This window comes from Colias philodice, chromosome 7 (genome assembly GCF_061535455.1).
Source record: "Colias philodice isolate Cphi_HAF_F1 chromosome 7, ilColPhil1 Martin Lab GWU primary, whole genome shotgun sequence".
Classification (NCBI taxonomy): domain Eukaryota; kingdom Metazoa; phylum Arthropoda; class Insecta; order Lepidoptera; family Pieridae; genus Colias; species Colias philodice.
This window is the reverse complement of record NC_143092.1, coordinates 5,596,441-5,623,833: the sequence shown is the minus strand read 5'-3', so window position 1 is coordinate 5,623,833 and position 27,393 is coordinate 5,596,441. Positions and strand designations below refer to the sequence as shown.

The 27,393-nt window shown below is 32.7% G+C and overlaps 1 long non-coding RNA gene across 1 annotated transcript in view; it reads right to left on the bottom strand.

The window, feature by feature from the left end:
• Window positions 1-914: 914 nt before the first annotated feature.
• The window catches only part of LOC149487073 (uncharacterized), a 43,642-nt gene continuing 17,163 nt past the window's right edge, over window positions 915-27,393 (bottom strand). Inside the window, exons 2-3 of the long non-coding RNA XR_016315872.1 lie at window positions 2,799-3,007; window positions 915-1,182 (exon numbers count right to left, since the gene is read on the bottom strand). This is a non-coding gene — a long non-coding RNA (uncharacterized LOC149487073). The remainder of the gene's footprint in view (window positions 1,183-2,798; window positions 3,008-27,393) is intronic.

The following is a 27,393-nucleotide window of genomic DNA, read 5'->3' as shown; positions in this document are numbered from 1 at the left end:
TTATTCCAAGAATAAAACCAAGACTCTTCCAAATTCATGCGTATTCGCATTATACATTATTTCAAGCAATACCGAACAATGGCTTATTTAATCGAACATCGTTTGTAACCAAATCCAATAAGGTCCAGCCGTAAAGTGTATTATATATCTCTCAGCGTCATACTCGATCGGCAATATATCGTGCAAATACTTGTAACGTAAACCACGTGCAGTCTCCACAGTCAGCCATGAGAGGATCAATCACCTATGAACCATTGAATCAGTCATGCAACATAACAACGTGCATATCTAATATGTTTCATGGAAACTTGATGTAATATTTCAGACAAAAAATGCATAGTTGCGTAACATCACGCACGCTGATCACGCTGTAATTTGGCATAGATTTTCGGTGTTTAAGAAATTCACGAATCGGTAGCTAAGTGGAATATATTATGTAAATTGAAACCTAACAGACCTAAACTGAAATTAAAATTAAGTCTGGAATCAAGATATCAATCAGAAGTAGGGATGACACGGGTTGATACGGATAAAAACTAAACGAAATTATTGCAGTTGTACCTAATAATAATGCAACTAGCTTACAAATTATCGTTCGTTTTTAGAACATAAAATGATACACGTCAGAACGATAAAAAACAGCACATACAAATTTACATACTCAAAAAAATTAATCAATACAGCCTTTATACTAACAATAAAAACTCGTCTAATGCGTATTTTATTTTTTATAACCATCGATTAAAAATTGCATGATCTTTAAACTAAATTGACACATGAGGGTCGTTTAACGTCGTGTAAAAACAGAACGTATTCACGAACAATAAAGTAGTCGCTTCTTATTGCATTTTTTGCGGAGGATTCGGTCACATTCATATTGAATTATATAATTTTTTACTTATTTTTTAAATATTTTGCTATTTTTATTAAATGGAAAAATCTGACATTTTAGGTTTAATGTATCTTAGTATGTACCTACATGAACTTTTTGTACGGATACATAAAATTGAAGTACCTATATATACTCACAATATATCTTGATTACAATGACAAAAAATATATAATTTATTCAATTAATAAAAAAAATGTGCTGTTCCTTTTATGCAAAAGTTTATTCATCATGCATCATATCGAATAAAATTCTAGTTCTAATTCTCGTCGATGTTGAGCGGAGCTTACAGGCTATATGAGTCGTTTTCAAAATAATTGTACATTACTACAAAATGTTTGTCCCCCTCAAAAATCTTCGAAAAAAATATGGTTACGACTGAAATAAATCATTGTTAACGTTTTACAGACTAAACTTAAGCATACTGCATATCATTTCTGATAAAAAGCAATGAATTGCGATTCAAATTCTTACATAAATTTAATGTGAAAATAAAGTAACAAAAAAAGCTCCATACATTTTTTTAATGTCCCCTATGTGGACGACAATGAAAACCAATATTTTTATCAGAATTTTTGTATGAAACTTCCTATTTTTTTGTATCATAATTAAAAAGCAATGTTTGAAGTGTTATATCTGATATATTAAACTATTTAAATTACCTTAAATAAACGAAGAATGACATATTATAAAAATGTCCCTATCAATCGTTACAATTTCGTGACACTGATTTATTGACATAATTAACCAACTTCTTGTATCACAAAGAGGAGGAATCTAACTCTAATCATTGGCAACACTAGTCATGTCACGAAAAGTAAGGTCACATTAACGCGCCGCCATTTTGTTCGTCGTCCAGACACGGAAGAAGTCCTGTAGTGTGCTGTGCAAAAAATTTAGTTACATTTTCCTAACGACGTATTCTCAACAAAAGTAAGTACATTTTGAAGAACTGACCTACCGCACTTGTAATATACTTAAATTATGACTAGAGTAATAGATTTTTCAATCTAATGGTAAATGTGATTATGTTTTGTGTAAAAGTATTTCTTAGGTTATTTTTTACATGTTACTGACGAACAATTTCTTGACATTTAGTGACGTCAGTAAATTGTAGACGGTAAAGCTGTGGTCTCATGTGTAAAGTATGAAAATAAGATATTAAAATGTGTGTTAAATTAATGTAACGAATAAAAGGAGAAAAACAATAAATCTCTCAAGATTATTTTTTTGTAACTACAGGCCATACTTTTTTAAACCATGATGTAGGGTTAGTAAAGTCGGGCTTAGGGACTTGACTTTTCCTGGGATCTGATAACTTTTTTATAGTGAAAGCGGATCAGTGAGTCTTGGCCTCCAATTTTACAAGTGGTTTCTGATGGGATAACGCTTGCCTTATTGCATTTAGTGTTGATCGCTGTTCCACCCACACGAGTGATGCTTACTTTTGTTTTTATTTTTATTCAAAATACATATATCCAACAGCTTTTTTTAGTTTCAGAATGCCGCTAACCGGTGCCGAACGGCAAAAAAAATACATTGAGAAACTAAAAAAGCAAAACCCTGAAAAATATGAAAAGAAAAGGAAAAAACACCTCGAGAAAGTGAAACAAAGACAAAGAAAAATATCAGATCTTAATGACAGTGAAAAAGAAGCTCGAAGACAAAAATGGAAAGAAGCTTATGATAGAAGAAAAGAAAAGGAAAAGCAAACAGAGAATTATAAAAATTGATTGTTTGTTGATTATTTTGTAACTAAAAATATATTTTTTTTAACTAGTGACTTCTTACTTTTTTATATGTAATATTACCTTATTCTGAATACAGCCTTACTTTTACAACTTCCTGACATTTCCTAACGAAACAGTTTACTGACAATTTCGTGAGGTACAAATATTTTGAAAATGACCCATATAGAGCTCATCTTTATTGGCAAATAACATGATGGGGGTTTATAAATTACATATGGTCCGCTTCTCGCCTCACGCCTGTCACGCTGCCGTTACAGAAAAATATAAATAAGCATGTATAAGAACTAAGTTCTCGAAACTGGTTCCCCGACCGAACCGCCCGTGAGTCTGCCTCGCCCAATAGTGTTTTTCTCTGTATATGTATACCCTGAAAAAAAAATATATTGAATCGTTAATGATTGTACATATACGAAAATGTCAAGTGAGCAAAAAGTAAAGACCGGATTTCTTTAATTCAATAAAATCTTCCGCACTTCGAATGCTATAATAAGTGATGAGGAAACTGGGTAATTGGAAAACGTCAATAATTCAAGCATGTACTTTTTGTTGGGTGATGAGATGAGATAATAATTGCGAATAATATGGGCATAATTATATGACATATTTTTTTGTATTGTATGGAACTTCCTAGTTCAATTCAATAGCTTCAGATTCAGATTATAGATAATATGTAATTAATAACCGATTTAATAGATTTTTATTAACAGACTCTTTGTGCATTATTTATTGGTCATCACTAAATAATAAATAATTTGTATGCCAACTCATAGGTAATGCCAAATTGGCGTAAGGTAATTTAAAATTCAAGATGATTATAGCAACATCTTATGCGAACCATATCACATTTAAGATATTACCAATATTTGAATAATATAGAGAAAGGGATAAAAATGTAAATGACCGTTGACAAAAATCAGTACATATTAATAAATATTTTAACAATTGAATTGGGTTCAAAGTGTACATTTAAGTATCGCAAAAGAGGTAACAGTTGATTAAGGTAGCGGTCAATCACTTATCATCACTATCACTACATAGTATAAAACAAAGTCGCTTTCCCTGTCCCTATGTCCCTATGTCCCTTTGTACGCTTAAATCTTTAAAACTACGCAACGGATTTTGATGCGGTTTTTTTTAATAGATAGAGTGATTCAATAGGAAGGTTTATATGTATAATAACATCCATTAAATAGTGGAGAAGTACTGTTATTTTTGAGGTTTCTAATGTGATGTCGTAAATTTTTACATTTTGTTCCGCTTACATTGCAAACGCAGGCTGAACCCTACGAGTTTTATCAAAATAATGTACTAAGTATTATACACATTGAAAAGGTCTACAGAAAAGTCCGCGATGGTATATGTCTATCTCTTATGGATAACCCACAATAACTTTTTTTTGTCATTTACTTTTTACGACAAATAATGGCTAATTTTCGATGCGATTTTAACCAATACAGCATTAATCCTTAACCAATTAAATACCTTGAATACGTTGTTCATTTAATATAGATCTATATGGCCCTTTACACCGTATGATTTAAGTGAATATTTTCGAAGATATTACAGATTTAAAAATTGCGGGACGCAGCGTTTGCGGCGGTACCGGCCGGCCGCCCGGCTATCGGGCGAGTCGAGCGGGCCGCTATGTTTTTAATTTTATATACAACGTTCACAGTTTTTCCGTAGTGTATTTTGTATCAGCATTGCACCCGTGCGAAGCCGGGGCGGGTCGCTAGTATAATAGAAAATATAAATGTGAAAGTTTTTATGATTGTTACTCAATAACTCACAAACCAGAAAAAGTATTGCTAAATAATAGGATACTTTTTACCCTATTTCCACCCAGGCGAAACCGTTATGGGCGGTTTGTTGTTAAAAAAAAACTATAATCTTCACCGAATATATTTAAAAAAATTAAACATGTTGTAGGCAGATGAGATAACATTTTTCAATCAGTTTGAAAAAGGATGAAGGCTATTTTGATAAGAAAAATGAGGTCAAATATTAAATTAGCATAAAAATGTTATCTTTCTGCGAAATAAAACTCACACAAATCATAATTCTTTGTCCGAATATTACAGTGTTAGCATTATTACGACTAGAACCTCAGAGAGGAATATAATCTTTATTTATAGAGTAGTAAAGCTGCCTTTTATTTCTCATGTTTATTTGTTCCTCAAAAAGGATAGAATAGTGAAACTGCCATAACAAATGAGGATTCATTTGCACCCATGTAACTTATATAGTAAAGCGACTAGCTTAGCTTCACTACATTAGGTGACATTAGTCTACAAATATACTTATATGTATAAAATGCTAATACCAGAAGGAAATAGAAATGACTCTATGATCTTTATATGCTACTTATTGATTCTTATTAGTATATTTTCCATATCAAGTCACGATCCGCTTTATAAGTATAACAAATAAAATGTTCTTAGAGCAGTTCTTTTTATTAAACTAGTGCATACGTGCAAACCGTCTTACTACCTGATGCCGACAACTACTACTTCATTAGCATCCTTAATGTTTATATTTTCATAATAATTTCGAACGTAAACATATGATACATAGTATTTTATTTGTTACAATTTGCGTCATTTATCCGCTCAAATAGGTTCAAATAATACAAAAGTCATATTGATATAAAGAACTAGAGTTATCGACTTATCGCCTGCTTCCAATCACGCAATATTAGCTTTTGTGTATAGATCAAACGCATCTGTTTCAATACTTGACATATTCTTACATAAAAGTAGACAATTTGTAATGAGGTTCAAAAATATACATTAATAACATATTAGTATTACTTTACTACATAATATTACCTTACTCTCACAAGCATTCTTTTCATAATAAACAAATAGCGGTCTATTGTATGCAACTAGTAGGAAGTGTAAATTGTAACCCAATAAGACGCTGTATCCCTCCTTCGTGATGCTGATCTTATCATGTAGCACGTCGCGACGTATGGAACAAATCACACAGAGCCACTAAACCGGTTTCTAAGAACATTATGTTTTTTCTGAAAATTTCAAATGGGTTATTTGGTCAAAGGGTTGTTCGCGCGCACACTTTATTACTTAGTAATTGGCTTCGTGTATTTCAAATAATAGCGATCAAGCTTAAATAATGTTAAAGTAATGTTTATGTAATGTGCCACAAGGCCACCATTAGTGGTTTTTTTTTGTCAATAAAAAAGAGGACAATAACCTTAAATCTAAAAATATTAATATTTATTATATACACATGTAAGTACCTACTTTAAATTCAAAATTTAAACATGTTCAATAATTCATAAATTAAATTGGGAATTTTTTTTGCTGTATGAATCCATATTTTTTACTTATCTGTAGATTAGGAAAACTACGAAAAATAACATCACGTGTGATTTTAAAAACATTTTTATTATTTTCAACTCACTAGTTACATTCGTTCGCTACCTACTACCTACCATGATTGACCTAGTCCAATGAAATGTTACATTTTTAGGCCTAACCTTTCGTTTTTTAGAGGACGCAATTTTATTTTTCTGATGTGTAGGGGGGGGGGGTCAGTGTGAAGTTAAAATCAAATTTGGCAACCAAGGGGTCGCCACCCTTGTCCCACGGCCGCCATGTTGAAAATAGCGAACTGAGCGAAAAAAGAACTGAAAAAAGTACTCACTTCGGAGCGCTGTAAAACCTTAGCTATTGACTTAATGAAAAAAATGTTAAATATTTAAAAGTTGTTCCTCGAAAAACAATCTAAAAAAATGGTCTGATATAATTTTTTCGTTAAATTAAAAAAAACAAGTTATATTGAAATATACATCTCTAATTTCTGTACATTTTCGCTTATAACTTTTTTGTTTATAGTTCTACGGCAAGAAGTTACTGAACAAAAGTTGTAGAGATTTTAAATTTCAACAAATAATGTTTATAATTTTTTAATCAGATAAATAGTTAAAGATATATACAGTAAAAACCATTTCAAATGCTATTTTCAAGATAGGCCACCACAAACTTGGTGATAGCTTCACACTGACCCCCCCTACACATCAAAAAAACTAAAATTACGTCCTCTAAAAAATGAAACCCCAAATGTAACTTTTTAATGGACTAAAATAATATACTTAAATAATATGTATAGTTTTGAAACATCAAAAATTGATTGCCTACTAATTTAATCCTGTTGACCAACTTTGTAATTTACCGAATAGATAAATCTTAATATTATACGTCGTTGTTTATTCATTATGTATTATAATTTATAGCTTTATTTATACATAGGTAATATTTACCTTAACCCTATATATGTATTCAAGATCCATCATAATTTTTGTGTCAATGTGATCAATACATGTTGTTTGATACAAAGTTCATATTAGCGTTATAATAGTAAATAAGATGGTAGGACAGTGGAAAAATATTCCATAAATGAAATTACTATAATATAATATAAGCAAGAGTACAGAGGTTGGAGATTTCTTGAGCCAAAAAGGACAAAAGCAAAAAAGCATATGAATATACTCAATACTAAACAAGATTAAATAAGTGTTGTGGTATAGTTTTCACAAGATATCACAGTTTGTGACCACAGATTATACTTTTAAATAAAAACCGCACAAACGCCTTTACCAAGGAGGTATCTTTAGCAATCATTTCTGGGCTTTCCTCATTATTATTCCTATAAGTGAAATTATCAGACCTTGACTTTGTCCTCGTTTCTACATAACAGTCAGTTACGTCAGTTTTGTAATAACGTGAACATCACGTACCATTGCCTTAAAGTGATGTACTGCGTTCCACATGTGACTAAATACGTGCTTCGAACGTAAATTTTTCTGTCATAAATCAATTTTAGTAGTCATATTCGATATGTTATCGGCCCTACCACAAAAAGATACGCGTAAACAAACTCACGCGTCAACAAGTCCTTTTCCAGTGGTATTGTTTTAATTTTATGTGGGTTTTGTTAGTCAAAGTAGCTTGAGAAAACTTCGGCTCAAGCTCTCATATATTTGAGGTTAAATAGTGTGAAATGTAATTCGTTGAAAAAAATTACACACAATTTGGAAAACAGAAGAGTCTCTAGAGTCTAGAGAGATACCCTAATTTTGATGAACTTTTACACGATGTTTTTATTCAGGAGTTAGACCTTCATTTGTATTAAGTTCCATTATGTACCTATGCCTGAAACCCGAGGCAGTAAAGGTACACATAAAACTTTTAGTTGCACCATTTCAACCTGAAAAAGATTAAACAAAGGGAATTTACGAATAATGTCGAGCTAATTAAAGTGTCGTGGTTTCATATTTATTTATAAATTCATTTATCCCGCATGAATAAAAGAAATTGACCCAGATGAAACGCTAATATTGAAATTTATGGACTCTTTCGTGTTTCTGAAATACATACTAATTTTGCCATATTTTAATATAGAGAATAGGCACTCCTTAAAAAATGACCAATAAAACCAAATTCACAAATCGTGTTAGCAAACATTTGTGTGATTTCTATTTCAAAATGCTTTACGCACACCTCTACTTATATTCATCAATTTTTTGTCCAGATTAAAGTAAAATAGTTAGAGCCATTAGTGCGACGATAAATTATTATATTTAACAGAAGGCATATAGACAGAGTAACTACTAAAAATAGGACCGTAATCGGTAATGTATAAGTAAACATATCGTTTTACTACCTGCCATAGAAAAATAACATCATGTTGTTAATTTATTATATTATATGGTAAACGGAAAATATTTCATTTACACTCATCAATACAGATATTTATAACTTGAAGACATAACAAATACCTTTTATTTGATAACCCAATAAAGATTACTTTTTAACCTTAGATATTTTGCAATGTGAATTTTTTCAAACAGAAATTTGGTAGTACAAATTAAGTGAATTCATGCTCTCAACCGACGTAATACAACAATGAATTTAGCGATAATAATAAAGCATTGTGATTTAGAATAGATTACGATGAAATGAATGCGACAAGATCTCTTGTAGTTGTTAATGACGTTTTGTTGTTACTGCAACGAGTGAAGGCATTTGCATAATTCCAATCAAATCGATATTGCTTATGTTTTAATATTACAAGATATAGGCGCTTTGTAACAGATAATATTTATTCGTCGTACCAGTGTATTACATAACGTATATATGTATATTGAATATAGCACGGCTTTTATTACCATGGGATAAACATATAAAATAAATATCGTAAAACATCCTTATAAAACACTATTGGTTTTGCAGCGTATAATTTTAGCGCTATTTAATCTATAGAAATTCATACATAATATATTTTATTTTGCAAGTTAACATATATGTTATCAATGTATTTTTCACACGCGAATATATCTGGTACCTAGCTAGAGTCATACGAAAATGTTATACAAATGAATATGACAAAATCTGAGGTAACTAAAATTTGTAAACAATTTTATTGTTACTTAGTATGTACTACGAAGCGATAGCACAGCTAGTAATATAATACATTCTTATGACATCATTTGTAAGTAGAGATATGTAAGATATTTTTTAATTTAATTATTATGGAGATACCAATGCTGCTAGATAGTTTTGCAATATCACGGCTACATAGTTGCATTAAGATACATGACTCGACAGCTCGGAGCTGATTGCTGTATACACAAACAACCGTATTGACTTTCCTGCTTAGCCAAGCCGCTTATTGTTATGACGGGACGAATTAGCCAGCCATTATGTTGTTCCTATTACTATAACACAGCAATTACGGTTACACAATATTTGCCATTACTTAGGTTACACGAGGAAAACAAAGACGGAACTGCAAACTGCATCTACTCAAGGGAGACGATCGTGATGACTTCAATTATAGTGCATTCCTGTATGCGTCGAGGAAATTAAAATCCTCACAACGTTATCAAATTGTGTAAAATATTGATCAATATGCTTTGTAATTAAAATAAATTATTATCGAGTGCGGGTCTGTTGCCGGAGCCGGCACCTGGGGACCGGTCTCACTCGTTCTGCGCCCACGCAACCCGCCTTTTCCCCTTTACCACGACATTTGACACCGCGCCACTACCAACTCTGTGCACTAGTAAATTATCAACATGTTCGCTTTACATCGAGCAGTTTGTATGTTACTCCACTACTTAAGATAGCTGTGCGCGAGCAATAGAAGTTGAAACAAGATGCGTATCGAACATAATCCACTCGGGCGTCGAAATTGCGTCGGACACATAATAACCGCGAGTTAGTTACCAAACTATTTGCATCGTTAAGTATTTTTCCACGAAAGCCTGGACTCCATTTGCAGCCTCATGAGAAACTTTAATGGATGAGTAGAAGCACTAATATACAAAGTAATTTATTTTTAACTAGTTTTTCTTGTGAGCGCCCGTATGTACATCGCTGAGTTCACTTAATTCACCCTCGGATGGGTTCCAGTCTCTAATTAAATCTGTTAGAGTAATTGAGAACACGATTTTCTTATTCAAATATGCTAAGTGCATTATTTTTTTCCATTTTATCTTTGTCGCATTTATTCTGAGAAAATATTCTTGTTTTTCTGCTGCGTGTAAGTAAATGTTTAATTTTATTAATCATAACAATAACAATAAACCTATTTTAATTTCTGTTCTTACTTATACTTTTCTATTTACATAAATTCTACGATTAGCTATAGAAATAACATCTGTGTTTATTTTCATTATGAGTAGCAGCCATCTATATAATACCTATATAATATATAACCGGCTGCAATAAGGAATTAAACTTTTTTATCTATTAATAATTTTACTAATATGTCAAGATCGATCAATCAATCCGTTCGATTCCTCATTTCAAATATGTACTGCAAACCAGGAAGCGATTTACAATGAAATATCGAGCCACCCTGGTTGATTCCGACAAAATGTAAGCAGCGACCGAGGTCAATCGGAAGCAAGTCACTTCCGTCGCCATCGCCTGCCCATCGAAATACTTCATGTATTGACCATACCATTTCCTCGATACGATCCACAAAATCGCTCGCTTTTTTATTGCCCATCTTATTCTGGAGTCGTGAACTTCCTTCCTTATTACGAACGCAATGGCATATTGTCGACGCATTTTCGATGGCGTGGGAATTTATTTTCTTGATCCATTCATTGTAATAAATAAGATGGATTATAAAAACTACGAAGAGGAAAAAATACAGATTTGATTGAATCCCAATTACTCGGTTTTCCTTGTTTTTCTTGATTCATTTTTATTCATCAGATTATGATGGTCTATGACGAATGTATAAAGTGATATGTTCACATTTATCTTACAATCTATCTTGCAAATTAATAGGTTTATATGAATATAATTATTATTATTGGATAAAAAAATCTAAACATGTAGAGTTATCAAAAGTAGTCAGTAGAGTACATGTAGAGTCACGAAAAAAGTGTTACTGAATTAATATTTTGACTTTGGTTTTGATTAAGTAGATTACAGGTAACGTCCCTTATTAATAATCTGTATTATTATATCATTTACTAATAATATCTTGACAAACAAATCCTATGAAATCTCTGCATTTAAAGATAGTTCTAATTCTAATCCAATAGAACATCTACTCGAATCTAGACTCAAACCGGCACCAATCAAAACAGTAACATCAACAATCTCAACTCATTAGCGACACCAGTAGTCAAAACCTAGACAAACATAAGCAATTAAGTCATAAGTCGCGAGGCCTTCCGTCTCCACCGCTTCCGCTCGGAAGCGCCCAGCTTCCTGCCTGCGAGGCCGTTGCCACTACCTTAGTTTAGCCTGACACTATTATGTATAATATACATACATAGTATACACAGATCTGTACTTTACTTTCACTACAAAAATGATAGGGCTGCGCTAAGAAAACTTTTAGGATATTTACTCATGGTGTTTTTATTTTAGATGTAGATAATAATTAATTAATACAGTGTTATTACAAAGGTCGCAAGTTGACAGCTTCTCAAAATGTGTGTTTAATGATTAATGGACGTAGTTAAATATGAAAATTATTTCCAAATTATAACCGTTCATACATAAATTGTCATTAACATTTAAAAACCTAATTTATAAATTTATAAACCTAATTTAAATAAAATATTTTATGCAATAAACCCAACTGTTTAATAACAACTTTAAAAAATGAGAAAATTATTTCATGGAAACTGTTCTTTAATTTAACAGTATTGTATTCAACACAATTTAACTGAAAAAGTAAAATGACTCAGCCGAAATCATACAGTTTAATCACCATTAGATAATGACTCACTATGATTATCATACAAGTCATTAATTCTTATTGCTGCCGTTTACAATTTAGATAAGTATATCGTTCTTTAATTTTGGTAAAGTTTCGCAAAACTATTTCATTAATATACACATCGATTATTATCATGCGAAACCGCTCGTTTTGAAACTGTTTATTGCCCAATCAGTTACGTGCGTAAAAGTTAACCAACATTTGTCTTCAATTTATGACTTCAAATTACATAAATTCTATTAAGGACAACCATAACTAAGTGTAAATTACTACTGACTCATATTTTGTAACTATTTGTACCTTTTTGTACGACACATAACTACAATTAAGTTTGCAATCTAATGTGAAAATATTAACGAAATTCATATATTTGTTTGATATTTTTCTGTGTTATATGTTGGCATAGGCTCATTTATTTCATAGAATCTCTATATTCTCTTTGTTGTCTAGTGTATAAGTCAATAAGTGTGTATAAATTTTTTATTTTATATCTCTATTTATTCAATAAAATATTTCAAAGTTACTTTTACTTAGTTATAATTTTAAATTTAATCCCATAAATTGAGTTTGCCTGCTTTAACTAATCCATAAAATATCATAATTATTAATGTGCCGCATTCATAAGATCAACAATAGATTAATAATTGTTTATAAACATAATATAAACAGGTTTATTTCTACTCAGTGGTGAAATATTGTCACCTATATTCTTTGTATCTGTTTTAATGAAGGTTAGGTGCATACTAATTTAATTATGACAATTAAACCAACTAATTAAAAAAAAAGTTTTTAATTGCGTCATGTAATATAAACATTCAACGTCATTCAAGACGAAATTGGTCCTTTGATTTAAAAATCATAAATGATGTAGGTAAATAACATCGTCAAATTGCACTAGAAAACAAAATTGTGTTTATGAATATAGTCATTTTACGTTATTTTAGTGACGTGAATATATCCCATGTCGTAAAATAAACTCAAATGTGTATCATAACATAACGTGGCGTCATACCCGATTCGCTGTACCGAAATATTTTGATGAGCCCAAATATTTATCAGATATTTCTTGTAAATCGTCCACGCAGTCGCGACTTGTTTCAGATTTTTTAAATAAAACGGTCAATGAACTAGCTATTATTATGTAGCAACATTTTTTTCATTATATCCATGAAAAACCCAATAAAACAATAAATTAGTTTCTTTACAGTTTACACCGGACTGACGTGGTACATCGAATACTAATTTGAAATGCCTTTACCTAGTATCTTGCAAAATACGTACGACCAAATCAAATACATATATATATATGTGAACATTGTTGCAACGGAAATTAATAATTTATTTACCATAATTACAAAAATCACACGACCATTAAATTTAACACCATAATAACTTATATCTTTTGGAACAGCCGAAATCGTAATGAAAATTAATAAATAATAACGTTTATTTTTTCATTAACATCTCATATTGCGTGAATCTTCATTATTGGCTGTGATTAAAATTACAAGGTCAGGCAATTGGACGAATGTTTTAAGTTTTAAATGGCCATGCCCCAGTTCGTCTCTAAAATGTTCGGTCGACACAAAAAATTCAAGAGCGATTTAATAATAAACACCTAACGTATCATCCTTCGAAATGAATGCCTGGGATGCTTTCGAGTTAATGTTATTTGCATAATTCAGTCGATTAGTCGGCTAGAGGATAGTTAGAAATGCGTGTTTTTACAGTGAACAGCCCGAGGCGGTATTATTTAAATTAAAGGCTGGCTAAAAACTGGTTCTCGCTCGCGGCTCTCTTTGATATCTCATCAGTGTACAGAGGCTCGAAATGCGTAAATTGCAGGGGCTTAAGCTGAGGACACTTCGTTTCGCTTTGTTAGTCATAAGCAGGCTGGTATAATGCATCTTTCCAACGTGGAAAAAACCTAACAAGCACTATGTGAGGGCCATCTTTAACTTTCAATCTGTTTGGTCTTTAACTACCTCACTAATGTTTCTTACGTGTGAGATAATCCCATTACATCGTAAAAAACAACACAATGAACAGCAATTCCGACGCCTTCGAAGGTAAATGTTTTACATACAAAGAGAGTTTGAACATATTAATATTAAATGTCTGGGAAATGGAATATATTTATCATTATAGAGGCAAAATGAGATGCCTTCAAAAGAACTCTTATATTAATAAAATAAAATATCAACAGATATTTACCATTTTTACGAAATTGAGCATAAATTGTTTAAAAATTGCAAATGTATTTCATAAAATATTCCACCCACCGACGTTCTTTATGTAGAAGTGTATAAATGGCTGCCGTCCTAACCGACTTAAGGGCTTGGTCTAGTAGTGCAAACAAATGCATCCTGTCATCCTATATGTAAATAATACAAATGTACTAAGGGAAAGTTGCTCCACTTAATTTTTAAAAATTAAATCATTCGTATAATTTAATATTCGTAATAAGTACCAAAAATGACAATTTGAAACAATTTTCGTGAAAATTACACCGGGTGATTTTTTTTTATCAGTACACAAAATTTGCGAATACTTTCTATTGATATCTTCAACTTCATGATTATATAACTGATCAACTTTTACAAAGAAATTTGGACGAAATATAAAAAAAATAAGCTTTCCATACAAAATGCATAACTTTATACATTTTTTTCGACCTAAGTTTCTTAGTGAAAGTTGTTCAGTTTAACTAATAAAACGGATAAACAAATTTTGTATTTAATAAAAAAAATGTAATGTTTGTGTTAAAAAATTATAAAATAGAAAAATACGCAAATGAAAACAAAAGATATTTATTTCTGACTAGCTTCCGCCCGCGACTCCGTCCGCGCGGATGTCAGTCTTCGCGTCTTCTACAGATTTATTATATTATGTATTATGTATAATACATATATAGATTTATATTGATAAACCTAATAAATCTTTTGCTAGCATTCTGATGCTTTATCGGTTGCACTGGATTTATCTCTTTTTTTTCAATCGCTTAAATGATATAGGATGGCCCGGGTCCTTGATGGGCATCGAATGCTGAAGTCTCGAATCAATCAATTCTGACAGTAGGCAATTTATGTAAAATCCAATAATGGTCCATCATTTTATTTTGCATACTTTTACGTTACATACTTTTTTATATATTCTATTTTATATATTCTATTTTTAACGAATGATTCACTCCAGTCCAAACAGCAAATAAGCAGACTTCTGCTTCTGCAACGTTTAGTTGTCCCTGAATTTGGAAAAAATAGTCATGATTCTTATCTATGACAAAAGTGTTATTTTTTGCATTGTATTTCAAATATTAATTTTTTTTTAACCGCATCTTCCGCATTCATGTCTTTTGCCGGAATTAGACATTTAACTTCTACTAGTCCCATTTTCCCTTTTTGATATGGGAGTGTATAAAGTAAATTTTTTAGATATTTCTCGTTATACTTTTAAAAAGTTATTATTGTCATTTTGCTCATTAGGTAAAGTAATTTCGATATCAGTTTTAAGTTTTTTGATACCTGCAATAATAACTCTTCTTTATTGTTATCGTATCTTCTTTCCTATCCTTTTTTTGTTATATATATTATTATATTTATTCATTGTATATGATATATTAATTTTATTTTGTTCATTTACGCCTTATTTTTTGCTCACCCACCTCAATCAAAATCTCTCCTTACGCATATACATACGGTAGCCTGGAAGAGATCGCTACCTAGCGATAAGGCCGCCGTTTGTACATGTCTTTCTCTATTTTATGTTCTTTCTGTATTTGTACTTTCTGATGTGTGTGCAATAAAGTATAAAATAAATAAATAAATAAATAAATAAATAAATAAATAATAACGTCATAATCGCCTGCACATACTTATCGATTACATTTACACCCTGTATACAATCCACCATCCACATTCATAATGTTTTCCTGTCCTCCTCTCCTTTACGCTGTTCACCGATACATTTTAAATGAGTAAATCTGCTACCACTGAAGGATGTTTCATTGTGATCAGCAAATTTTCACCACTGTTGTCGATTATTTGTTTTTCATTTTTAATCAGCAATTGGGAATCATCAGTTTTGTTTTTTGCAGATTGGTGATGTACCCTAACAATACGTCGAAAAGGGAAAGCATCAACGAATTATCGTTTTCGTCCTCTTTTTTTATTCTTCGCGTCTCTGTTACTTCTGTTTGTTTAGTTCTCAACCCCACTGAATTTTGATGATGTGAAGATAATCCATTCGTTTTAATATTGGTACTTAGAGTTTTTTGGTAGTTTTGTAGTTAGACTAAACTAGAAATGGTGGACTAAATTTGTCAGCGCGTCTGTAAGATCAGAATATAAAACCAACATCCTGTATTTAAGTTACAAAATTAATAATCAAACAACATGCCGCTACGTTGAAAATGACTAGAAGAAAAAATTAAAACACCTCGGATCAATTTTGGAGTAAACAAATCATTTTCCCCGTATGGGGATTTCCCCGGATGAACTTGGGAAGTTCAAGTTCTCAATACAAGTTTATATTATATTTCGTATTTCTCAAACGAAAAATAAACATTTTTGGAACTTCAAAAAAATTATATTATAAGAAAATTTATGAGCTTACTTTAGTTTTAAAGAAATATATATACATCCCTTTACTGACACCCCGTAAAATAAAGAAATTGTTGCCAATCACCTTTGCAATCTATTTGGTTTCATTAACTTTACGTTCGAAGATAATTTTTTTTCTAGTAGTTACACGCGTATTTTTTTCGTTTATTTTCCATATCGAAATCAAATGTTTAAAAATACAAATATTTGCACAAAACTAAGATAAAAATAATCAATTAACAAAAATATTAAATTTAATGAAGTAGAGCAACTTTCACTTCGGTATGAAGGAAAATCGAGCGTAGAGCACACGTCAGAACGCTCCGGCCCAAGGAGCGCGACTAAAGAAATTCGCTAGGATTTTTCCTTATTATTTTAAATATTTTTTTAATATTTAAAGAATTATCAAAATTCAAAAAAAAATTTTTTTAAAGGATTAATACTCATTGGTCTTCAACCAACTCGAATAAATTAATGGAAAAAATAACTTTTAGCAGTATTTATCAATCGATTTTGTAAGGCAAAAAATGGGAAATTTAATGAATTTATAACGCTCTAATTAAGAAAATCATAAGTTTTTCGGCAATTGTATTCAGCAGTTTTTAATAACGACTATATAAGGATAATAATGCGCTGATCAGATTATGTAAATTGTAATCGGTTGCAACGTAGTGAGTGCACAAACTTAGCTCGAAATGATTTTGGGGGAAAGAGACTTATCTTGAAGGCCTGATTAAGGTAACATAAAGTAACTTTATAAATGTGAAAAAATTCACGCGCATTGCGTATATAACACTAATTGATAAACAAGAAAAAAAAATTCAGTTTATCATTTCATTAGCCGGGAAAAAATTGTCAAATAAGTTGTTGAAAACGCAATTTTGCTAGACTGCAGCCTTAACGACAAAGAAACGTGCCAAATTCACCAAAACAAAGAAACGCTGTTTCGCTCCATATTCCACTCGGTAAGTTAATTGGCGCCGCTGAATTCCGAGAAATTTTCAAACAAGGCTTCTCAAACACTGTTTCATCATTAATGGTGATCAATAGGTATATTTTTAGATAAAACTACACTTTTACGCGAAAATTTTATATACATTTGATAAATATGTCTGAACATCTAAGGCGTAGAACTAAAATGCTACGATACAGTAAGTACTACGTTATTACCGCCTAGAGTTAATTTCTTTCAATTAGTTCATTGCCGTTCCCATGATTGTATAGGGTAGATGGGCAGCCAACAAGAAAAACAATAAAAGCAGTTAAATGTAGTTGTAAAGTTTTTTACGTTACTATAGCACCTCAGTACTAGGTATATCAATCCTTATTCTATTTAAATTACCGGTTTGCCAAGTCCTAAATTTTAAATTAATTACTAGCATAGAGGAAGCTAACGTATAGATAGAATATTCATATCACGCCCCTATGCACAATACGAATATGTACGCTGAATATATCTGGTCCAGTCGTCTTCCTCAATTCAGTGACATATATACGAGATGTTATATTGGGAGCTTGGACTCACACGAGACGCACAAAAGGAGCCTTGTTCGTGAACCGATGAAGGCCAACCGCCTGTACGACAACGGGTTACAGCGTGCAATAGCGACGAACATACTTTTAGTGAGGTTCATGGTTACTCTTATTTTTACATGAGATAAACTCCGGTGAAGAAGGTCAAGGACTTTATTTTTGGCGGATGCTCGCGCAGTCGGTGCCAGCAACTCGATTTTAATACTCATTTCATTATCTTTGTTTGAGTAAAGTCAGGCGGCATTAATGGACGTATAGTAAACAGCGATACTTGTAACGAATTCATTCATGAAGTGTTCATGCCAATCTTAGTTAATAGAGCCGAGAACCTCGAGTCTTGATGCGAAATAAATTGGTAGTATTTTAGTTGTAATAAAGTTAATGTAGTGTGTGCAAAAGTGTAGGTAAATCGAATGATATGACATTTTTTAAGTACGCATAAGGTATTCAGCGTAGCGCCTGAATTAGCATTTGATCGCTGATTCGACGGCACTGTCGTCCTTGGAATAAGGATGTAGCAAATGGGTGTCTTATCTGACCGTTTACATTGTAACTAGCGCGTCAATTCAAAACTTGAATATATAAAATTAGGAAGCATTGTACATAATATCATTGTCATAACATACTTAAATAACTCATACTCAACGAGTTCGGAACTTTTCATTGTAAGTTTAGCTGTAGGTAATCCGATCGTATATTTGAATTTACTTTTCATATTTTATATTTGAACTTATTTCAAATAAAAACTTGTAAATACAAAATGTATGAAAATGTCATGGACGTTCACAACGTCTGTATCCGTTTAACAAATACATTCTGTAAATACATTAAAATTCTTCATATAACCTGACCGTTGTAACTTGTACGTATATGGCCAACAAATTAACAATTTTTACAGCAAATATTATATCCAACTGATTACATAAATAGCTATTCTCAAATTAATTTTGCCCAAAATAATCAATGCAAAATTAACATATTTTTTACATAATTTTATAAATATTCAGATTTTGATATTTTAGACATTTCCGTTTATAAAAGGTATATAATATAAACGACTTTAATACATTAGAAACACAAAAGAATGTGCAAAAAAAAAAGAAAACTTGGAGATAGAGTTCTCTCTAGAATCTAGATTGTGATTAAATTCATTATGTACATACTTAATAATAACAAACTAAACGTAACAATTTTCAAACTTAACAATAAAACAATCGAGTAATGGAACAATATTATAATTTTTCCTCTTTATGCGTAAAGGAAATAATAAATTTATTTTTAATGTAAGTAAAATATAATATGTATTGTTCCATCCTCATCAGATAACGTCGAATACATAGACTTGATTATAATAACTGTTTTGCACATCTTTTATTTTTATATATTATGTTTTTTTCTCCAGTTCAATTTAGACGTAATACTGAAAAAGCTTCATAATAATCGAGATTATCTAGCAGATAACTTTACGCCGTAATATGTTTGTAGGAATTTTGGCAACTTTGCTTTTAAACGGGTAGAGCGAGAACTGGTTTCTCGGACGAGTGCAACTTTTTATAAAAGCACTTACATTAACCGCACCGCCTCATCCATTTCGAGCTGGCTGTCTACAAAATAAAAGTGAAACATGTCATGACGTTATGTACGGTAATGTGGATCGAATTATTTCTTTAAATTTTAACTTTATTTTTATCATTCACACCATAATAACGAAAGTTATATGCTTGTTTTATTTTAAGACAAATGTGATATAATGGTCTTATCATTCTGGAATAAAATACATAATAGTTTATATATATAAAAGGTTACATAATTTCAGTATCTTATATTCAGCTCTATTTATTTATTTCAAGTTGCAATCTACGCATACAATTAATATTAATTTTTATAAATACATACATAGCTTAAGGACGCGTTTACGAATCTGACAAAAATACGCAGTTTTTCGGTGCATTTTGCGGCGAAATAGTACAAAACCAAATTTAACTAATAATTACCATAAATAGATTACTCCTTAATCTTTAAATGGTACTATATTTTAAGTCGAAAATTTTGGTTTATAATATTGAAAAAAATAATTTCCGTTGCCTCTTCACCCAAAATTGACAATATCGTGCTGAATAAACGAACATTTTTCTTGTATTTAATAAAACAAATTGATTTATTTAAAAATATTTTAAGTAAGTAGACATGTCTAACTCAAAAAGGTACTAGATAAAACTATCAAAATGTTACAAATAGGCTGAGAAAAAAATTAAAATCAAATCTTATTTTTTCACATATTTAGCTGTAACGCGTGATACTTATTGCATTGAAATAAGGGTTATTTTATTTGTCACTACCTTGAATTATTGCAACACAATTTGTAATGAAATATTTTAGTAATTTAGTCTGCGCTCAGCCGCCGTTGTGAGTAGACACTGTGACGCTTGTAAGCAGCTCCTCGTTTACGAAAAGATCACTGTACGAATACAAAATATTTCACCTAATAAACTTGATCCTTCACGCATTTATTTTATTTATAGATTTTATACTTATGGGATTATAAATTTCATATTTAGTTTCTGACTTGATGGAGTGACCTGAACGTGTACTTCGAAGACTGCTACTGGAACTAATAAACGATTAGAGCTAGGTATGCCGAGTTTGGGCTCGTTTTGTTAGTTATGTTGAGAGTTGAGACCTTACCTCCGGACTTGATGGAGTGACCTGAAGGTGTACTTCGAAGACGGCTACTGGAACTAATAGACGAGTAGAGCTAGGTATGCCGAGTTTGGGCTCGTTTTGTTAGTTATGTTGAGACCTTACCTCCGGACTTGATGGAGTGACCTGAAGGTGTACTTCAAAGACGGCTACTGGAACTAATAAACGATTAGAGCTAGGTATGCCGAGTTTGGGCTCGTTTTGTTAGTTATGTTGAGACCTTACCTCCGGACTTGATGGAGTGACCTGAAGGTGTACTTCGAAGACGGCTACTGGAACTAATAGACGAGTAGAGCTAGGTATGCCGAGTTTGGGCTCGTTTTGTTAGTTATGTTGAGACCTTACCTCCGGACTTGATGGAGTGACCTGAAGGTGTACTTCGAAGACGGCTACTGGAACTAATAGACGAGTAGAGCTAGGTATGCCGAGTTTGGGCTCGTTTTGTTAGTTACGTTGAGACCTTACCTCCGGACTTGATGGAGTGACCTGAAGGTGTACTTCGAAGACGGCTACTGGAACTAATAGACGAGTAGAGCTAGGTATGCCGAGCTTGGGCTCGTTTTGTTAGTTACGTTGAGACCTTACCTCCGGACTTGATGGAGTGACCTGAAGGTGTACTTCGAAGACGGCTACTGGAACTAATAGACGAGTAGAGCTAAGTATGCCGAGTTTGGGCTCGTTTTGTTAGTTACGTTGAGACCTTACCTCCGGACTTGATGGAGTGACCTGAAGGTGTACTTCGAAGACGGCTACTGAAACTAATAGACGAGTAGAGCTAGGTATGCCGAGTTTAGGCTCATTTTGTTAGTTATGTTGAGACCTTACCTCCAGACTTGATGGAGTGACCTGCAGGTGTACTTCGAAGACGGCTACTGGAACTAATAGACGAGTAGAGCTAGGTATGCCGAGTTTGGGCTCGTTTTGTTAGTTACGTTGAGACCTTACCTCCGGACTTGATGGAGTGACCTGAAGGTGTACTTCGAAGACGGCTACTGGGACTAATAGACGAGTAGAGCTAGGTATGACGAGTTTGGGCTCGTTTTGTTAGTTACGTTGAGAGTTGAGACCTTACCTCCGGACTTGATGGAGTGACCTGAAGGTGTACTTCGAAGACGGCTACTGGGACTAATAGACGATTAGAGCTACGTGAAGGTAGTCGTGATGATACACCCGAAGGGCAACCGGAAAGATATGACGATCAATTTTTGAAGGAGAACATGAAGACACATTTAATTCGATTTTATAAGAACAGCCTCCTTCCAGAATTGACCGATCCAAGATTCAAAAGAAATATGGAACTACAGGAACATTCATCAAATTGCCATAGTAATATAATGAAAACTAAGAATTAATTAAAAAGAATTGTTTTTCTTGAGTTTTATCCATTTTTTTATCTTTTACCCTACACTACTCTACTCTACACTACTTTACCCTATTCTACCATACTATACACTACTCTACCTTACCAAACTTCACATAAACCATGTACTTAATAGTCTGAAAAAAGCCTAAACATTTTGTTTGGACTTTGGATAGGTGAGCCTGTTCTTGAGTTATAAAATTACAACGCAAAGTGGCATCATCACTACATAGTATAAAACAAAGTCGCTTTCCCTGTCCCTATGTCCCTATGTCCCTATGTCCCTTTGTACGCTTAAATCTTTGAAACTACGCAACGGATTTTGATGCGGTTTTTTTTAATAGATAGAGTGATTCAAGAGGAAGGTTTATATGTATAATAATATCCATTAAGTAGTGGAGAAGTACTGTTATTTTTGAGGTTTCTAATGTGATGTCGTAAAAAATTACATTATTCCGCTTACATTGCAAACGCAGGCTGAACCCTACGAGTTTTATCAAAATAATGTACTAAGTATTATACACATTGAAAAGGTCTACAGAAAAGTCCGCGATGGTATATGTCTATCTCTTATGGATAACCCACAATAACTTTTTTTTGTCATTTACTTTTTACGACAAATAATGGCTAATTTTCGAAGCGATTTTAACCAATACAGCATTAATCCTTAAGCAATTAAATACCATGGATACATTGTTCATTTAATATAGATCTATATGGCCCTTTACACCGCATGATTTAAGTGAATATTTTCGAAGATATTACAGATTTAAAAATTGCGGGACGTAGCGTTTGCGGCGGTACCGGCCGGCCGCCGCGGCCGTGCCATTGCACCCATGCGAAGCATGGGCGGGTCGCTAGTTAGATATAAATAAAGATACATATTATATACGTATGATATAAGATTTTTGATAAATTTTATTAAAGTGAAACTTTTATTACATCGTCTCAAACTTTTTGGTCTGTGTAGCGCATGTCGCGTGTATCGCGGCTGCCGAGTAGGTATACCTACTCGGCACGCGACATGCGCTACACAAAGCAGTGTTCGGAACCGTTCGAACAGTTTCACTTTTACCGTGGTTTCATAAAACCACACAACATTTTATTTATAGTAATGTTTTAGTATATTGGAACTTAAAAAGTATTTGCAAGTACCTATCAGTAGTATATGTATGTGCCAAATAAAAGTATTTTCTTTCTAGTTTTCGAAAACCCACTTGCATTTGATACCACAACAAAATTATATACTAAAAAAACGAGCCCAAACTCGGCACACCTAGCTCAGCTCGTATATTAGTTCCAGTAGCAGTCTTCGAAGTATACCTTCAGGTCACTCCATCAAGTCCGGAGGTAAGGTCTCGACATAACTAACAAAACGAGCCCAAACTCGGCACACCTAGCTCTACTCGTCTGTTAGTTCCAGTTGCCGTCTTCGAAGTACACCTGCAGGTCACTTTATCAATTGCGGAGGTAAGGTCTCAATATAACTAACAAAATGAGCCCAAACTCGGCACACCTAGCTCAAATCGTCTATTAGTTCCAGTAGCCGTCTTCGAAGTACACCTTCAGGTCACTCCATCAAGTCCGGAGGTAAGGTCTCAACATAACTAACAAAATGAGCCCAAACTTGGTACACGTAGCTCTAATCATCTAGTAGTTCCAGTAGCCGTCTTCGAAGTACACCTGCAGGTCACTCCATCAAGTCTGGAGGTAAGGTCTCAACATAACTAACAAAATGAGCCTAAACTCGGCATACCTAGCTCTACTCGTCTATTAGTTCCAGTAGCCGTCTTTGACACCTTCAGGTCACTCCATCAAGTCCGGAGGTAAGGTCTCAACGTAACTAACAAAACGAGCCCAAACTCGGCATACCTAGCTCTACTCGTCTATTAGTTCCAGTAGCCGTCTTCGAAGTACACCTTCAGGTCACTCCATCAAGTCCGGAGGTAAGGTCTCAACGTAACTAACAAAACGAGCCCAAACTCGGCATACCTAGCTCTACTCGTCTATTAGTTCCAGTAGCCGTCTTCGAAGTACACCTTCAGGTCACTCCATCAAGTCCGGAGGTAAGGTCTCAACATAACTAACAAAATGAGCCCAAACTTGGTACACGTAGCTCTAATCATCTATTAGTTCCAGTAGCCGTCTTCGAAGTACACTTTGGCAAGTACTTGTTTACCAATCAATCACTGTCCAATGAAATTAGGTAAATGGTATCTACTTTTGTGACCATTCAACGTTACAAACAAATTAAAGTAAATTTAAAAATACATGGCAATAAAAATAAGTTCAATTATCAAGTCGTGTCAGTTTAGTCATAATTTCGTCGTTTCTCGCATTTCGCTGTGTGTGTGAGCCGTGCACGTGTAGTAGTAAGACTCAAAACGTAAAATTGATGCGCGTCAATTTGTATATGCGTCCTTAATGCTTCATAACTAGAACAGATAAATGGTGGTTGGTTAACTCAATGTAAGTTAACGCCGTGAAACTGAAAGATCTCCTAGATAGTCATACATCGTTTTTTTAATTCACTTAGAATTCATGAAAAATCCTTTTTAACCTTCTTTTTAATAGGACTGTGAACACAGATACAAGTGTGGTTGATATTTTAGACATAGGTTACGTTTATATACGTTTTTTATCATATAATTTTTTTAGAATCACAAAGTTGAAATGACGTTGCACTTGCACCTTGGTGTATTTTTATCGTTGCAGATTTAGAATCCACTATTTGGGGAAAAGATTTGTATCGGAATTCCATTTAAAAAACACTGTATTTTTATGGTTTCACATAACAATTATTATTTCCAGGAAACATTATCTATACAAATTAATCGATGCCAGAAACTCCAAAGGAAATATAGGTACAATTTTTGTTGGGAAATTTTAACAATTTTTCTTTAGTTACTTTGTTACAAAATACATAATTAAACATTCTAAAATATTTATAGTGTTCTATAAATGGGAGTATTTTTAATATGTTGATTTCAATTCTTAGGAAGAAAATTTTCATTGGGGATCCGTAGAAGTTTAAGTCATGATATTATGTGACTTTAGTAACAAGTAACAACCAAGGGAAGCTTTGGAAAATATAGTTTTAAAAATATGTTTATGCTTGCATACACAATAAAAAAAAGAGAATAAAAGATTATAATTCTATTATTTTAGGTACCGAACTTACCTCCTGAACTAGCTTGATAGAAACACATATCTACTTATTCTTAATTTAGTTATGATATGGTTGATAAATCTTCATTCAAAAATAATACCTATTGAAAAATAAATGGAATAAAGTTTAACACAGGCTGTTAAAAATTGAAAGACAGAGCTAAGTATCGGCTGAGACAATACATCGGGGCGCGTTTAGGGAAGTGCGTGACCAGCCTTATAACTTGCGGTTTGAGATAGGGATGTACGTAACTATCTATCGATATGTGATAATACTAAATTCTACCTCTATAAAATTAATGCACAATCTGTTTAAGATGCAGCAAGAAACGCTGAAATAAATAATGTCTTAATCTCTGCAGACGAAATACAAATAAACTGCTTAATTTGCTGTTTTCCTATTTTATCTATTAGTTTTACAAATACTTTGGATAAAACTTGTATGGAGAATATATACAACAATGCTATAAATTATTTTATTTTCGCAAACGTAAAAAAGTATATAAAACCGATATGAGCTTAAAATATTTTAATGTCGTGGTCGTCACGTAGTTGCATTCTATATTTGAATATAATTTATGTCCTTTGTTTCCATATTTAATTTTTAATAATATTAAAATTAGCAAAAAGCATAACGATTTCATTTTTCTACAATTATACCTTTAATCTGCACATCTGCTGTGATAATTGGCATTTCAATTAATGTGCTTTGGATGATTCATTGAATTAATCATATTTCATTCTGTCTCTATTAGAACTTTTAAAAGTTATAACATAAAGACGTATTCTCTATTTTGGCCGAGGAATCTCTATTTCTTATACATATTATTATTTACTTAGACATGGAGTGTATCGACAACGGGTCTCATCACTTTTGCGGTAAGCTTGACGCGTCTGTCGAACTATAAAAGTGCATTGTACACCTCTTGGAAGAACGTACGTCATGCAACTCCATTTACATACACATAAAGCTAGCTATACTTAGTCGTTTGTTATGAGACGTGTCTGGGCTGGCAATATCCACATATGCTGATGTTTGTTCTGTTGTACACAAGAATATTATAAAATACACGTGTTTCTACATTGTACTTAACACATTTTGTACATATAAACATTTGAGATAAATAATAATGGCTCACTACATGAATGAAATGTAATTATAAGCTTACAGAGAATTGGAAACAATAAGGACCGAACATTTGTTTTCGGTGCGCGCTTCTCATTTGTTTAAAAAAAATGTACACATTTTAAATGCCGGTCTCGACCTCTGACGCTTCTACGAAATAAAACAAAGGAATACTCGCTGTTTTAGTGTTTCTATTGCTAGTTATATACCGGAGATTTAAACTAATGTTAGAGTTCGTGTATCGATAAAATCACAATGCCATTCCGCGCACATTACGAAAAGACAAAGTAAAACAACATACATGAGATAAAAATAGAGAATCTAAATGTTAACTTACAACTTACATAAGTGACATAGGTACTCATTGTTTGGAATGGAATATTACTGAAGCTTATTAAAATTACATATATAGTTCAAATAAATTTTTAAGGTAGGTACATACGTGTATTATTTTTCTGCAAAGCTATCATTTAAGAGCCCTTTGTACTGAAAGTTTAGGCATTTTAGGCACTGAGATGGCTCGCGCCCGCGTTGCGCAGGAGCCGGCGCGGCATGAACTCCGGTGACCTATGAAGGCGGGTGATTATGCCACAGTATAAATAAATCAGTAGTTCGATTTTATTTGCTATCGTAGGAATGTTGTTGATATATAAATTTACTACTTATCCTATACCATTAAACGAGCAATATTTGCATATTTATACAGGGTGTCCCAAAAAGTAGTGATATACTGAAGCTGGGAGGTAGAGGACTTAGAGGGCTATCCGAATCACCCCCATGTGTGTTATGCGATTTTTCGTATTTTCGGAGTTATTACATTTTTTTTCAATTTTTCATCTATCGCCGAGTACGATGAGATTTTTATTTATGGTGACGTGAATTATTGCGCTAGATGCTTGTTTTTTTTTGTGTGCTAAGCTGAAAGATAGGCCAATTCAGTATGGTAACATTTACTATCGTTAGATCTTCGAATGGAATAAAAAAAAGAATTAAAT